The sequence below is a fragment of the Panthera uncia genome, chromosome B4, assembly GCF_023721935.1.
Source record: "Panthera uncia isolate 11264 chromosome B4, Puncia_PCG_1.0, whole genome shotgun sequence".
NCBI lineage: Eukaryota > Metazoa > Chordata > Mammalia > Carnivora > Felidae > Panthera > Panthera uncia.
In genome coordinates this window covers 80381382-80396936 of record NC_064809.1, presented here as the reverse complement: position 1 = coordinate 80396936, position 15555 = coordinate 80381382, and the positions used below count along the sequence as shown (strand labels likewise).

The following is a 15555-nucleotide window of genomic DNA, read 5'->3' as shown; positions in this document are numbered from 1 at the left end:
ACATTCTCGGAAGTTTCCGGCTGGCCGCCTCGGACCAATCAGCACTGTCCCGGCGCGCCCCGCGCCCGCCGCTGGACCCCGCCCAGCCAACCGGGATCCAAGATTCACGCGCCGCAAAAGGGGCGGATTTTAGGTATTAAAGGAGCCTGGTAGGTGGTTGGCTTGGCCAGGAGAAAGATTGACCACCAGGAGGCGCCTCGAGTCCCACTTTTCCTTTCCTTTACTGGGAGGATGTACCTAGGCTCTGAAATTTTCTCTTTAAGACATGACACTGGAGAAAGGACCAGAGGTTTTGGAACACGGTGGTCAAAAGTCTGAAACAGGCTCCGCACTTGTTTTCTCGATAATTCTTAAATATGTAATTGCATTTTGCAGACAAGAAAACGTAAGTTATATAAAAGGCAGTGCTTAGCACACAGGTACTTTCTTTTCCCACTGCTATAATCCTTATCTCTATTCCTGATTTGGGGTCCTCATTTTTTTTTAATTTTTTTTTTTAAAGTTTATTTATTTTTGAGACAGAGAGAGACAGAGCATGAACGGGGGAGGGTCAGAGAGAGGGAGACACAGAATCTGAAACAGGCTCCAGGCTCTGAGCTGTCAGCACAGAGCCCGACGCGGGGCTCGAACTCACAGACTGTGAGATCATGAGCTGAGCCGAAGTCGGCCGCTTAACCGACTGAGCCACCCAGGCGCCCCTGGGGTCCTCATTTTTAATGCACGACCCAGCGCGGTCAGGGTTTTGGAAAAAGTGGCCTTCACACCAGAGGCAGACACCCTTTTTGAAAGAATGGAACCCGGGGCACAGAGAACAGCATTTGCATTAGTCTCTCTCAGAGTCTGAAAGACACCTCTTCCTAATGTACTTATCTCACTAGATCCCAGGGTCCGGCCCGCCTCCTCTCCCAGACCCCAGAGGATTTAACAGAGGAGGCCCAAACCTTTAGTTCCCCTTGGGATTTGTTAGAAAATCAACAAAAGGTTCTAGTTCTGTAATGTTGTGTATAAACCAATTACATATGTACAAAGCACTACCATTTGTTTAGCGAATATCCATAACAAATACTGTTTAATATCAGATTAGCTTAAGAGGTCATGTAGTTGTAATGCTTTGGTTTAATTAATCCCTTACCTTCTAGAGAGCTTTAGGCTCCGCCTTGATTTTCCTCGGATCCCAGGTTCTCTCCTGCCCACACCCCTCAACTACGGTGTCGTATCCCAAGGAAATCAAGGCACAACCTAGGAAGAGGGACATTTTATCTCCCTTCCCTGCCCTTAGGTGCTTCAGGGAACTCTATGAGTGTCCGGAGAGCCAACGTAGACACAACAGGAGTGCGGCGACGAGAGGTAGGGAACCCGTTGGGCACGCTAGATTAAAGCTTTGCGGTTAGACACTCCAATTCTCCACCCCGTGGTCGCCGTATCCACTCCCGTGACTATAAGTCATAGGTTCGGGAAGCTCCGGGATGCTGACCACCACTCTGGTAACGGGAGATGGCAGGTCACACTGCAGGCCAGGCTCCTCGCAACGATCTCGCACCTCGTGGCATCAACTTTAGGAGATGGGACACGTACACCTCTCCAAAGCGTAGCCTCTGCCTCCCGGGAGCTAGCCTCCGGCTCCGCCCACAACACTCATGCTGGGAAGAACATAGAGTTCTCCCTCCCAGATGGCTATATAGTCCTCGTTGGGATCATAAAGATTTCCGGTGTAGAGAGGAGGCCCGGCTAACCTTCCTCCCTCCTCGTTGGTCGCTCTTGGCGTCTAGTCCAGGTCCGAGTTAAACAGAGAGGCGGAGTTTGGTGACGAGATTCCGCCGGGTTGCGTAGCAGTGGTAGGTGGGGCAAGGGATCCGTCTCACAAGGCGACGAGTGGTTGGAACCTTTCCTCTCCTTCCCCTTCCCCTTCCCCTCCCAGGAAAGGCTGGGACCCGGCACCCGAGCTATTCCGTGGCCGCTGCGGCCTCAGCTTCAGCCGGGCCGGGGTACGGAGAGTCCAGACCGCTTCCAGGGCGGTGCGTACTGCGCCTGCGCCGGCTCCCACCTAAAAGAGGGTGTGGGAGGGGAGGGGGCGATGTCCCACCGGGATTGGGGCACGGGTTCGAGATATTGGAGGTCAGGAGAAGGGTTAGGAGTAAAGATGAAAAATGGAGCAAGGGAACAGGGATAGGGAGGAGTCGGGAGGTGAGAAAGGGGCGCTGGAGGGTGGGTTGCGGGGGAGGTCCATTGGAGTAGGGTAGCCTTAAGTGCGGGAGGGGGTCTGGGCTGGCTGGAGGACAGGAAAGAAGGGACCTGGGGTTGCAACGTGGTATTTAAATGGGCAGTGTTGACGGGTTGAGAGGGGAGGAAGGGAATATTCTGGGGGCCAGCCTGGGCAGGGGTGGCGGAACCTGAACCCCCGCCCTCGAAGCGCCATAGCTTGGCTCCTCTCCCGTGCCTTGTCTTTGGCAGCCTTGTCTTCCTTCTCCATTCCTTCCCCCCCCCTCCCCCTCCCCCCCTCCGTGAAGGAATCTCACATTCCTTACATCCCTTCCTTGGGTTTGCAGCCAGGCCCTTTATGCAGACTTCACTCACCGGAAAGCCTTCCCCAACCCAGAACTCTGTGAAATTGGGGAGTGGGAAGGAGGGGGCTGGAGAAGGAGCAGAAAACTAAGAGAGGTGAGAGTGTTTTGCTTGAGGGACTGACATCTTCCCCATTCACAAACTGACTTCATTCCACCTAACAACAAGTGTGGCTATTAAGGAGCCACTGTTCATGGGGGATGGGCTGTGATAGTGACAGTCTAATCACTTCCTATACAGGTGGTTTTAGAGTCTGACAATAGGACAAGAAACTGATAGTGTTGCTGGCTGATAGTTTCCCTCCAGATAGGAATGGGGTAGACTAGTATTAGGGAATCTGAGTGATATGATAGTGGTACTACCCTGTGTGTCCAGCCGACTCTGTGGCTGGGCCTGGTTCCTAGTAATTAAAAAGGAACCAAGCTTCTTTCAAGCATTCCCTCACCTGCCTTCAGTACTCTTAAATTTATTTTGCATTTTATTACTACAAAACCTTACCTGAGACATAGCTGTATTCAGTATGTTTTCACATTTATTATGTCTCTGATTGTTCTAGTACAACATATTAGGTAGATAAGGCAGGTATCTTCCCTACTTGTCGGGTGAAGACATTAAAAACTATAGAAAGGATACTTGGCTTGTTTAAAGTCATACAGTTGGCAGAGCTGGGACCACAACCCGTCTCCTGACTCCTGGTCCTCCTCTCAGTTGAAAAATCCTGTTTTGTTCTGGCTAAGGGAGCATCAGAGTAAGATTGTTTTTTTCCCAAGAGTGGGTAACAGTTTGCTTTCTGAGTCTGGAGCTTGTCAGTAGAAGACTGAGTATAGCCAACAGCAGTCGTTCGTGGAAGCATTTCGTGGAGTACAGGTGCATATGTCAGGCTGTTGGGAGATAGGGTGTTGTCAAAATGGAAGCAGCATTATATTCTCCTTTGTGTTATGGATGAGGGAGAAACAACTCCCACCCCCAACCCCTCAAATAGAAAGTGGGTCTGGCATTGCACATTTATCGCTCTGTTAGTTTAAAAATGCCACGCTAAAACGTGTTGTGGCTGATGAGTATAGTGAACTAATCAGTGTGTGTGCCAGGCTCAGAAGATGAAATAATCTCAGTTTTATGTATAAAAATTATCATCATCCTATTCCTTTGTTATGCAGCCCTTAATCTATTGATAGCCATGTGATGTTGACAAGAGGAGTTGGAATAGTTGCTATGCTCCTGTGTAGTATTGAGTAGATCTCTCAGCACCCTTCATCTGAAGCCTTGTCCCTCTTGGTTCCATTCTTTTAGTAATGAGAGTCTAGTCTGCCTATTCATACTGCTACCTCTAGTATTCCCAGTTGCCCAGTCTGGAATAATTTCCTGTTTCACTGTCTCTTCATTAAAAAAAGAAAAAAAAATTTTTAGTGTTTATTTATTTTTGAGAGAGAGAGAGAGACAGAGTGTGGGCAAGGGAGGGGCAGAGAGAGAGGGAGACACAGAATCCAAAGCAGGCTCCAGGCTCTGAGCTGTCAGCACAGAGCCTGATATGGGGCTCAAACCCATGAACCTCGAGATCATAACCTGAGCCGTTGGACACTTAACCCACTGAGCCACCCAAGCGCCCCCCTGTGGCCCCCCCCCCCCACCTTTTTAATAAAGCCTGATACCCTCAGGAATATTTTCTGACTTGGGAAGTAGAATCACACTTGTATGAACATTCTTGAGTATCTTCTTATGAAATAGTATTTTCCAGTTGGAGGGTGGGATTAGAATTCTTTTTACATGAATTCAGTAATTTATGTGAAAGCATTTGGGAAACATTTAAGCATCATACTGTGCATATAAGGTATCATTGATCTGTGCGTTGTATAGCCACAGATCTGGAATCATTGACATTATTTGTGGTTGTGTACACCGAGTAAGAGAATCTTTCTGTCTCAAACAGTGCTTCTTCTTCATATTTATTCTTGTCCCTTTCTCTGCCTCTCTCAGCTCTGTTTGAATCTCTTGGACTGTGTGTGTGTGTGATTTCTTAGCCAGTAACCTCCATCCTTAGAAGTTAGTGCTGTGTCCTCAGCTCTGAAACCTGTAGGCCTTAATGGAATTGTCTCCTCCTCCTCCTCAACCAACTGCCAGATCCAATCTGTCTAGTCTCACTGCCAAGTGGAGGTAGTTCCCCTGACTCACCTTTTTCTTCCTTGTTCCTATTAATAGAGTGCTCCTGATTGTGACATCACATCCATCCCCTTGGCGATGGAGCTTGTCACTAGGAAGGAAGACTCAGTCGGAGAATAGCCAACAAGATGGGTTACTGGGAGCGTCTCCTGAGTGGCACTGAGTGGAGGCATCAGGGGGTTGGAGCCTTGTGAACAGGGAGCCTACCCCCCAACACTTGGAAGGTAAAGAGCCTTGATTCAGAATCCCATTTCAGAATTCAGGTCTCTTCTCATCCTATCTGAGTTCCTTCTGCTTTTGAAAACCTGATTCTTGAAATTCTTCTGCATAAAGCTTTCTGTGATTAATCCACATCAGTCTGTTCTGTGCCTATTTATATCTTACAGTAACCTTTACTTGGAAAACTGCTTAGTAAATTTTATGTTTTTTTAATGTGTTTTATATCTTGCATATACTCACTCATTGGACTCAAGCCTACACCTTAGTTTGAGGACAAGGATTGTGTTTTCTGTATCTTTTACATGCCTCTTTTGGCAAGGGGGCTGTGTATAGAGAATGAAGATGAGATTTGGGGCAACCACACAGAGTGCTTGGTGCTGGTGACTAAGTGGGAGGTCTTTGCTGCCCTTTGAGGCCTAGTAGGCTTCCCTTCAAGTGTTAAGTACATTCTTGAATTGTGTGCCCTCTGGATTCTTTTGTAAATTGAACCAATTAAAATATGCTAAAGGAATTTTAATTTTGAAATCCTTTGTGGTGGGGTGCATGGCTCACTCAGTCAGTAGACCATGTGACTCTTGATCTCAGGGGACTCTTGATTGTGGGATCATGAGTTCAAGCCCCCTGTTGGGCATAGAGCTTACTAAAAAAATAAATAAATCAACCAACCAACCCACCTACCCTCACTGTGGTAAATCTAGTATGGATCACAGCATTCTAGAATTAAACAGAACCTTTGGGACAATGTAGCCCATCCCCTCATCTCACAAGTGAGGAAATTTAGTTCCTCAGAAGTAATTTCTCTAAGAGGAGGAGTGACTTCAGTCTAAGGACTCTGCTGCTTAAAGAAAAAAATACCACTTCCTTTCACTTAAAAAGTCGAGAAAGTTGAGGTGTCTGGGTGGGCTCAGTCGGTTAAATGTATGACTTTGGCTTAGGTCATGATGTCACGGTTGGTGGGTTCAAGTCCTGTATTTGGCTCTTTGCTGTCAGCGTGGAGTCCACTTCATATCCTCTGTCTCCCCCTCTTTGTGCTCCTCCCATGTATGCGCTTTCTCTCTCTTTCTCAAAAATAAACAAACATTAAAAAAAAAAAAAAAGGCGGGGCACTTGGGTGACTCATTCTGTTAAGTATCCTTAACCGTCTTCGGCTCAGGTCATGATCTCTCGGTTCATGAGTTTGAGCGGTTCACGAGTTTGAGCCCTGTTTCCAGCTTTGTGCTAACCGCTCAGAGCTTGGAGCGGCTTCGCATTCTGTGTCTTTCTGCCCCTCCCCCACTTGTGCTCTGTCTCTTTCTCTCTCTTTCTCCCTCTGAGAAATAAATAAACATTAGAAATTTTTTAAAAAAGGGGCTGGGTGCACCTGGGTGGCTCAGTTGCTTTTAGCAGTCTGACTCCGATTTCGGCTCAGGTCATGATCTCATCGTTCATGAGTTCGAGCCCCACATTGGGCTCTGCGCTGACAGTGTGGAGCCTGCTTGGGATATTCTCTCTCTCTCTCTCTCTCTCTCTCTCTCTTTCTGCTCCTCCCCTAGTCACATACTCTCTCTCTCTCAAATAAACTTAAAAAAAAAAAAAGTCAAGAGAGTTGCCTAAAAAGAGGAAGGTCAGTTAGTCATAAGGCACCTTGTATAATGTAATTACCCCTAATTTATTTTTTTCAATATTTTTTTCTTTTTTTAAATGTGTATTTTTGAGAGCAAGAGAGAGAGAGAGAGAGACAGAGCAGGAGTGGGGGAGCAGCAGAGAGAGAGAGACACAGAATCCTACATAGGAAACACAGGCTCCAGGCTCTCAGCTGTCAGCACAGAGCCTGACTCAGGGCTCAAACCCACGAAGCATGAGATCATGACCCGAGCCAAAGTTGGTTGCTCAACTGACTGAGCCACCCAGACCCCCCTACCTCCTAATTTAGATATTTTTGTTTTATATGCTGAAACTCAGAATCATGTAATTTGTAGAGCACCTTAGAATTTATGTAGTCCAAGATGCTTCAATTCTTGTGGAGTATGGAAACTGAGGCCCAGAGAGGTTAAGTAATTTGCCCAAGGTCACACATTTGGTCCGTTGTGGAGCTAGAGCTGGGTCTCAGGTTTCTGTATTCCCAACTCAGTTTCCTTTTTTTCCATTCACCGAGAGACAGGAAGATTTGTAATGAAATGTGAGACCCTTCACCAGTTAATTTTATTCACTAGATTGAAATTCCTAGACATTACCTGTTTCTTTACACTGGAGCAGGTTATGGGGCCCTCTAGCTATGTGTCTGGTGGTTTGTAGTAATTGGGGCTAGAGAATCCTCAGCCTCTGCACATCTGTTGTAGTCAGGGCAAGGAGAAGGGAGAATTGATAGAAGTGAGTCTACGATACGTATACCTGGCCTTTACCTTTATGCTTTTGCCAAGGATTGGTAACAGCATGTCCTTTTTACTCTAAAATATGAATTATAGTTAGAGTGGCTTCTCTGATATTTATCTTTGTGTGTGTGGGTGCTCACATGCGTCTGACAGAAAGAGACAGTGTGCATGATTTGCACATCTGTTCATGGGTTCAAGAAACCCTGAATAAAGGAGGCTAAATGTTCAGGTTCCTTTAGGAACAATCTGTTTTGAATTCCTAGCTCTTTCCAGAGGTAGACCAGAGGAAACAACTGCAACAGCAGGTTAAAAGGGTATAGAAAGGGATAGGAGAAAGCTCTTGCATTTTTATAATACTGACCAGAACTATATAGAGAGACCCCAGTGTAACAGTAAGGAGATAAAGTAACATAACATTGAGTTCTGGCCTACAGAAAAGAAGGCTGGGAATGCAGTCTTTAGGATGTTCAAATTAGGGAGGTTGGCCAAACTCCTATAAGCCTGAAGGGACAGACACCTCAGTGCTACTTTAGTTCCGCTCCCCAGTTGAGTGAAACCTTCCAAGGCCTTTTTTTGTTCTACAACTCAAGGGAAATATCCAGGAAACTGTGCTTCCGGTGGCTATGATCACTGGCTGTGACTCTTGAGGTCCCTGTGGTTTCAGTTTTATTAAGGTTTCTGCCTCCAGGGCAGTGAGCAGTTGAGTTCTTGTGGGGCATTCCCCTTGGAATGATAGTCTGCCCCTATGACAGCCTCATAGCCATGTTCAGAGTCCCAGAGAGTAGAAAGAATAATCAAGGAGCCTAGCCCATCAGCTTGATTATCTGCTTGAGGGCAGGGCAAGGAGCTGGCTTCCAAGGTTGTATATGACGTTTGTTTCCTACAGATGACAAATAGGGAATACCCTGCTCAGATGAGAAATATAAATTTCCCCTTAATTCTTGAGGTTGCACCCCTGAAAGAATGCAATTGTGTAAGAGTGGGTAAAACAGGGGAATCTCTGAGCACATAGAGGGACTTTTGATTTAGAAAGAACAGTGGCCAGCATCTCCCTAGAGCTTTGTAAACCCTGACTTTTTGGTGGTAAACTTGTAGCTCCTAACCCTGACTCATGGCTTCCCATGCGCTCTGGCCATCCTTTGCTAACAGAGGCAAGTTCTGTTCTGTTTATTTTGGGATGGGAGATCTCCTGAGACCCCCATTAAGATAAGTTGCAGAATTTGTATTCCTCCTTGAGACAATGTTGTTAGCATTGATTTAAAATGAAAGTGCAGGGGTGCCTGGGTGGCTTAGTTGGTTTAAGTGACTTCAGCTCTGGTCATGATCTCACGGTTCATGGGTTCGAGCCCCATGTCAGACTCTGTGCTGACAGTTCAGAGCCTGGAGCCCGCTTCAGATTCTTTGTCTCCCCTTCTCTCTGTCCATTTCCTGCTCACACTCTCTCTCTCTCTCAGAAATAAATAAACGTTAAGAAGAGTTAAAAAAAAAAAAAAAGATAAAACGAAAGCACAACTAGGTATTTATTCAGAGGATACAAAATGCTGATTCGAATGGGTACATGCACCTCAATGTTTATAGCAGCACTATCAACAATAGCCAAATTATGGAAAAAGCCCAAATGTCCATCACCTGATGAATGGATAAAGATGTGGTATATATATACAATGGAATATTAATCGGCGATCAAAAAGAGATGAAATCTTGGGATGCCTGGGTGGCTCAGTCAGTTAAATGTCCAACTTTGGCTCAGGTCATGATCTCATAGTCATGGGATTGAGCCCCACTTTGGGCACTTCTCTGATGGTGTGGAGCCCGCTTGGGATTCTCTCTCTCTCCCCTTCTCTCTCTGCCCCTCCCCTGCTTCTGTTTTCTTTCTCTCTCAAAATAAATAAATAAACTTAAAGGGGTGCCTAGGTGGCTCAGTTGGTTAAGCCTCCAACTTTGGCTCTGGTCATGATCTCCCAGTTTGTGGGTTCGAGCCCTGCATTGGGCTCTGTGCTGACAGCTCAGAGCCTAGAGCCTGCTTTGGATTCTGTGTCTCCCTCTCTCTCTGTTCCTCCACTGCTTCCTCTCTCTCTCTCTCTCTCTAAAAAATAAGTAAACATTAAAAAAAATATAAAAAAAGGAAAAAAACAATGAAATCTTGCCATTGGCAACAGCGTGGATGGAGCTAGAATATATAATACTAAGCGAAATAAGTCAGTCAGAGAAAGATAAATATCGTATGATTTCACTCATGTGGACTTTAAGAAACAAAACAGATGAAAAAAGAGGAAAGGAAGGAAGAATAAGATAAAAACAGGGAGGCAAACCATAAGAGACCCTTAAATTCAGAGAACAAACTGAGGGTTGCTGGAGGGGTGTTGGGTGGGGGAATGGGCATTAAGGAGGGCGCTTGTTAGTGTGAGCACTGGGTGCTGTGTGTAAGTGATGAATCACTAAATTCTCCTGAAGCCATTACACTATATGTTAACTAACTTGGATTTAAATAAAATTAAGAAAGAAAGAAAGAGAAAGAAAGGGAGGGAAGGAGGGAGGAAGGAAGGAAGGAAGAAAGAAATTAAGAAATTAAGAAAGAAAGAAAGAAAGAAAGAAAGAAAGAAAGAAAGAAAAAGGAAGGAAAAAAGAAAAAGAGAAAGAAAGGAAAGAAAGAAAAGAGAAAGTGCAAGAGAGAAAGTGCAGGGGCGCCTAGGTGGCTCAGTCAGTTAAGCGTCTGACTCCTGATTTTGTCTGATTCCTGATTTCGGCTCAGGTCATGATCTCACAGCTGTGAGAATGAGCCCCAAGAGCCCACACTGGGCTCCACACTGGGCCCAGAGCCTACTTGAGATTCTCTCTCTCTTCCCCCTGCCCCTCCCCCTTATGCATATGCACTCTCTTACAAAATAACTAAAAAAATAAAATAAAAACAAAAGTAAAATCTTAGCATCTAGATTTTTTTAAAACTTTTTATTTATTTTGAGAAAGAGGAAGTGAGAGAGAGAGCATGAGTGGACGAGGAGCCCAGAGAGAAAATCCCAAGCAGGCTCCACGCCGTCAGTGCAGAGCCAGACATGGGGCTCGAACTCACAAACTGAAATCATGACCTAAGCCAAAATCAAGAGTCAGAGGCTCAACTGACCCGACCACCCAAGCACTCCTCTTAGTATTTAAATTTTTTAATGTATACAATAGGGGCGCTTAGGTAGCTTAGTCAGTTAAGTGTCTGACTTTGGCTCAGGTCATGATCTTGTGGTTCTTGAGTTCCAGCTTCTGAATAAGGTTCTCTACTGTCAGTTCAGAGCCTGCTTCTCTCAAAAATAAACGTTAAAGGAGCCTGGGTGGCTCAGTTGGTTAAGCAGCCAACCTTTGATTTTAGCTCAGGTCATGATCTCATGGTTTGTGAATTCGAGCCCCACTTCAAGCTCTGCACTGATAATGAGGAACCTGCTTGGGATTCTCTCTCTCTCTCTGCCTCTCCCTTGCTCAAGCACTCACGTGCACGTACTGTCTCTCACATAAATAAACTTAAAATAAGTGTTTAAAAAATATGTACAGGGGCACTTGGGTGGCTCAGTCAGTTAAGCCTCTGACGTCAGCTCAGGTCATGATCTTGCACTCTGTGACTTCGAGCCCCATGTCGGGCTCTGTGCTGACAGCTCAGAGCCTGGAGCCTGCTTCAGATTCTGTCTCCTCTCTCTGCCCCTCTGCCTCTAATGCTCTGTCTCTCTCTGTCTCTCTCTCTCTCAAAAAAAAATAAACACAAAAAATTTTTAAAAATGTGTACAATACACATAATTAAGTTTTATTTTTTAAAGATTTTTAAGTCCTTTCTGAGCCAGGTCTCCCTAATTTTATTTTTTAAATTGTTTTTTATATAAATGGGACCAGGACACCTGGGTGGCTCAGTCATTGAGCATCTGACTGTTGATTTCAGCTCAGGTCATGATCGCAGGGTTATAGGATCTAGCCCCATGTTGGGCTTCTCACTAAGCGTGGAGCCTGCTTGAGATTCTGTCTCTCTCTCCTTCTGCCCCTCTCTCCCATGCTCTCTCTCTCAAATTAAAAAAAAAAGGGACCATACTATTCATAAAACATACATTTTGCAACTTGGATTTTTCAAATTGGGAGGCAGCTTAGCAGTGGTTAAAAGCTTGGCTCTGGAGGCAGTCTGCCTGGATTTGAATCTGGCTCCACCACTTGTTAGCTGTATGATTTTGGACAAGCTTTTTAACCTTTGTGCATCTGTTACTCATCTATAAAATGTGGATAATGACGGTCCCGACCTCATAGAGTAACTCATAGAGTTGTAGGAATTGGATGAGTTAATATTCAAGAAATGCTTAGAATAATGCCTAGTGGGGAGACTGGGTGGCTCAGTCAAGCTTCCAACTTCGGCTCAAATAATGATCTCACAGTTTGTGAGTTCAAGCCCCAGCCTACTACTTTGGATCCTCTGGCCCCCGCCCACTGGCCTGCTCTCTCTCTCAAAAATAAACATTTATTTAACAGAATTTTTTTTTTAATAGAATTTTTGTTAATGTTTACTTATTTCTTAGAGAGCCCACATGAGTGGGGGGAGGAGCAGATAGAGAGGAAGACACAGAATCCGAAGTAAGCTCTACATGGTCAGCACAAAGCCTGACTTGGGGCTTGAACTCACGAACAGTGAGATCATGACCTGAGCCGAGGTTGGATGCTCAACCGATTGAGCCACCCAGGTGCCCCCTTAAAAATAAAATTCTTAAAAAAAAAAAAAAATACTGGGGCGCCTGGATAGCTCAGTTGAGTGTCCCACTCTTGGTTTTGGCTGGAGTTGTGATCTCTTGGTTTGTGGGTTTGAACCCCGCCTTAGGCTCTGCGCTGGCAGTGCAGAGCTGCTTGGGATTCTGTCTCTCTCTCTCTGTCCCTCTGTCGCGTGGGTGCACTCTCTCTCTCTCTCAAAATAAATAAACTTTTCTGGGGTGCCTGGGTGGCTCAATTGGTTAAGCATTCGACTTCAGCTCAGGTCATGATCTCGCGGTTCACAAGTTCGAGCCCCGCGTCGGGCTCTGTGCTGACAGCTCAGAGCCTGGAGCCTGTTCAGATTCTGTGTCTGTCTCTCTCTGCCCCTCCCCTGCTCATGTGTGCTCTCTCTCTCTCAAAAATAAATAAAACGTTACAAAAATAAATAAACTTTTAAAAAAAGTACTAAAAGTAGTACACTTAGAGACAGCTTCTCTGTATCCTAGAAGCTCTCCAGTATAAATGCATACACACATAATATACTTTTTAACAAAAACGGTACTATATCATATATAATAAGCATAAATATGTCATTTTGTCATATAAATATATAATAAGATATAAGACAAGATATATACAAAGTATATTTAAGTAATTTAAATAAATTATTAATAAGAAACAAATATATCTAAGTCATATTAATGTCTCCTGGTATTGCATTTTTTAAAATCTCTTTCTTTTTAATGTTTGTTTATTTTCGAGAGAGAGACTGAGTGCAAGCAGGGGAGGGGCAGAGAGGGGGGAGATAGAGAATTGGAAGCAGGCTCCAGGCTCTGAGCTGTCAGCGTGAGCCCGACATGGGGCTTGAACCCACAAACTGTGAGATCATGACCTGAGCCAAAGTCTGTCGCTTAACTGACTGAGCCACCCAGGCACCCCTCCTGGTATTGCATTTTATAGATGTAAGGAATTCTGGATATTTGTGGTGTTCTTGATTTTTTTGCTGTTATGAACAACACTGAAACAACCTAGTACATTGTTTTTGCACCCTTCTAATTATTTCCTTAGGCTAAGTTCCTAGAAGTAGGATTGCTAGATAAAGGGTATATACTTTTTGGGGATATTTACTGTGTTTTTGTTGTTGTTCTCTTTAAAACATTTTTATTAGTGAAGTATAGTTGACATATAATGTTATATTATTTTCAGATATATAACAGTGATTTGACAGTTCTGTACACTCATTGCTTACCACCATAAGTGCAGTCCCCATGCAACATTATTACAATATTGTTGACTATATTCCCTGGGCTATCCTTCTATCCCCATGACTTGTTTTATAATTGGAAGTTTGTACCTCTTAATCTCCTTCACCTGTTTTACCCATCACCCCCACTTACTGCTTCTTTTGTTGTGATTCAATTTGATCAACTTTTTCTTGCGAGAGTACCTTTTTTCCAGACCTTATTATAGTATAGACATGTTATGTGTGTATGTTATGTTATTAAGACATGTATAGTATATGACTAATTTAGTGAATGTTTTGGACATATTTGTTTTAACCTTAACACTTTTCTTTCACAATTTAGTTTAATTAGAGATTTATTTCTTTATTTGAATATTGGATTCACACGGAGAGAAAATCTTTTATTTTTTTAATTTTTTTTTTTTTTAACGTTTATTTATTTTTGAGACAGAGAGTGACAGAGCATGAACGGGGGAGGGTCAGAGAGAGGGAGACACAGAATCTGAAACAGGCTCCAGGCTCTGAGCTGTCAGCACAGAGCCCAACGCGGGGCTCGAACTCACAGACCATGAGATCATGACCTAAGACGAAGTCGGCCGCCTAACCAACTGAGCCACCCAGGCGCCCCGAAAATCTTTTATTTTTTAAGGTTTATTTATGTATGTATGTATGTAAGTAAGTAAGTAAGTAATTTCTACACCCAACACAGGGCTCAAACTCATGACCCCGAGATCAAGAGTGACACGCTCTTTCAACAGAGCCAGCCAGGTACCCCAAGAAAATCTTTTTCAAAGGTACAAAGGGATAATTAAGGAAATTAAAGTATATTCCTCCTATTCGTGTTCCTTAGTTATCCCTCCTCAGCAGCAAGCACTGTTTGCAATTTCTTGTTTATCCTTCTGGAGAGTTCCATGCATACATACATAGCATATGACACATACATGTTGTTTTTTTGTGCTCTTTTTAAGAAAACAATTTTTTTTTTAATGTTTATTTATTATCGAGAGATAGAGCATAAGCATGGGAGGGGCAGAGAGAGGAGGAGACACAGAATCTGAAGCAGGCTCCAGGCTCTGAGCTGTCATTACAGAGCCTGACACAGGGCTCGAACTCACAAACCGCGAGATCATGACCTGAGCCGAGGTTGGACGCTTAACCCACCGAGCCACCCAGGCGCCCCTGTTTCTTGTGTTCTTGATGGCATACTTTGCATATACTATTCTGGTTTTTTTCTCTCTCTTTTTTTATTATAATTTTTTTTTTTTAACGTTTATTTATTTTTGAGACAGAGAGAGACAGAGCATGAACGGGGGAGGGTCACAGAGAGAGGGAGACACAGAATCCGAAACAGGCTCCAGGCTCTGAGCTGTCAGCACAGAGCCCGACGCGGGGCTCGAACTCACAGACCGCGAGATCATGACCTGAGCCGAAGTCGGCCGCCCAACTGACTGAGCCACCCAGGCGCCCCTGTTTTTTTTTCTCTTAACGGTGTATCTTGGCAGTTGTTTCATACCTGGTGCTTTTTATTTTTTTATTTTTTATTATTTAAAAAGTTTTTTTAATGTTTATTTTTGAGAGAGAGAGAGACAGAGTGCAAGTGGGGAAGGGGCCTAGAGAGAGAGGGAGACACAGAATCTGAAGCAAGCTCCAGGCTCTGAGCCGTCTGCACAGAGTCCAATGCAGGGCTCGAACTCATGAGCTGTGAGATCATGACCTGAGTCGAAGTCAGACACTTAACCGACTGAGCCACCCAGGTGCCCCTTTTAAATTTTTTTTAGAGACAGTGATCAAGCAAGTGGGGTTGAGGGACAAGCAGAGAGAGACAGAGCGGGGGCAGAAGAGAGAATCTTAAGCAGATCCTGTGCTCAGCATGGAGCCCGATTCGGGGCTCATCCTGGGATCATGACCTGAGCCAAAATCAAGAGCTGGATGCTCAACGACTGAGCCACCCAGAGACCCCCATACCTGGTGCATTTTAAAGGCAGCAATGCTTTTTCTCCCCCCTCTGATAAATGTTATAGCTATTGTAGAGAAACCAAATTATAATTTATTTAATTAAATATTAAATTAGATATTGTGAAGTCAGCAGTTGAACAGATGAATTACAGATATTTTATTTTTGCCTATCCTGTAGAGGCTACCTTAGGTACCTCCTCTTCTTGACTTTTTCTCTTGCCCCTCCTCCTCCTCCCAACTCTGTGTGTGTGTGTCTGGACTTAGCAGAGTGGCAGTAGCTATTATTCAGGACAGACTAACCAGTCATAGGTTGCGTTAATTGAAGTAGAGAAGAAAGGTGGTAATAGCCCTTCTGTAGCCCAT

At 44.5% G+C, this 15555-nt stretch overlaps 1 protein-coding gene across 1 annotated transcript in view; it reads left to right on the top strand.

Annotated features, from left to right (window-relative positions):
• The first annotated feature begins 1848 nt into the window (after nt 1-1848).
• Nucleotides 1849-15555, top strand: part of RNF41 (ring finger protein 41) — a 30725-nt gene continuing 17018 nt past the window's right edge. The window contains exons 1-2 of the mRNA XM_049627375.1: nt 1849-2015; nt 4759-4943. The gene's annotated coding sequence lies outside the window, so the exon portion shown is untranslated. The remainder of the gene's footprint in view (nt 2016-4758; nt 4944-15555) is intronic.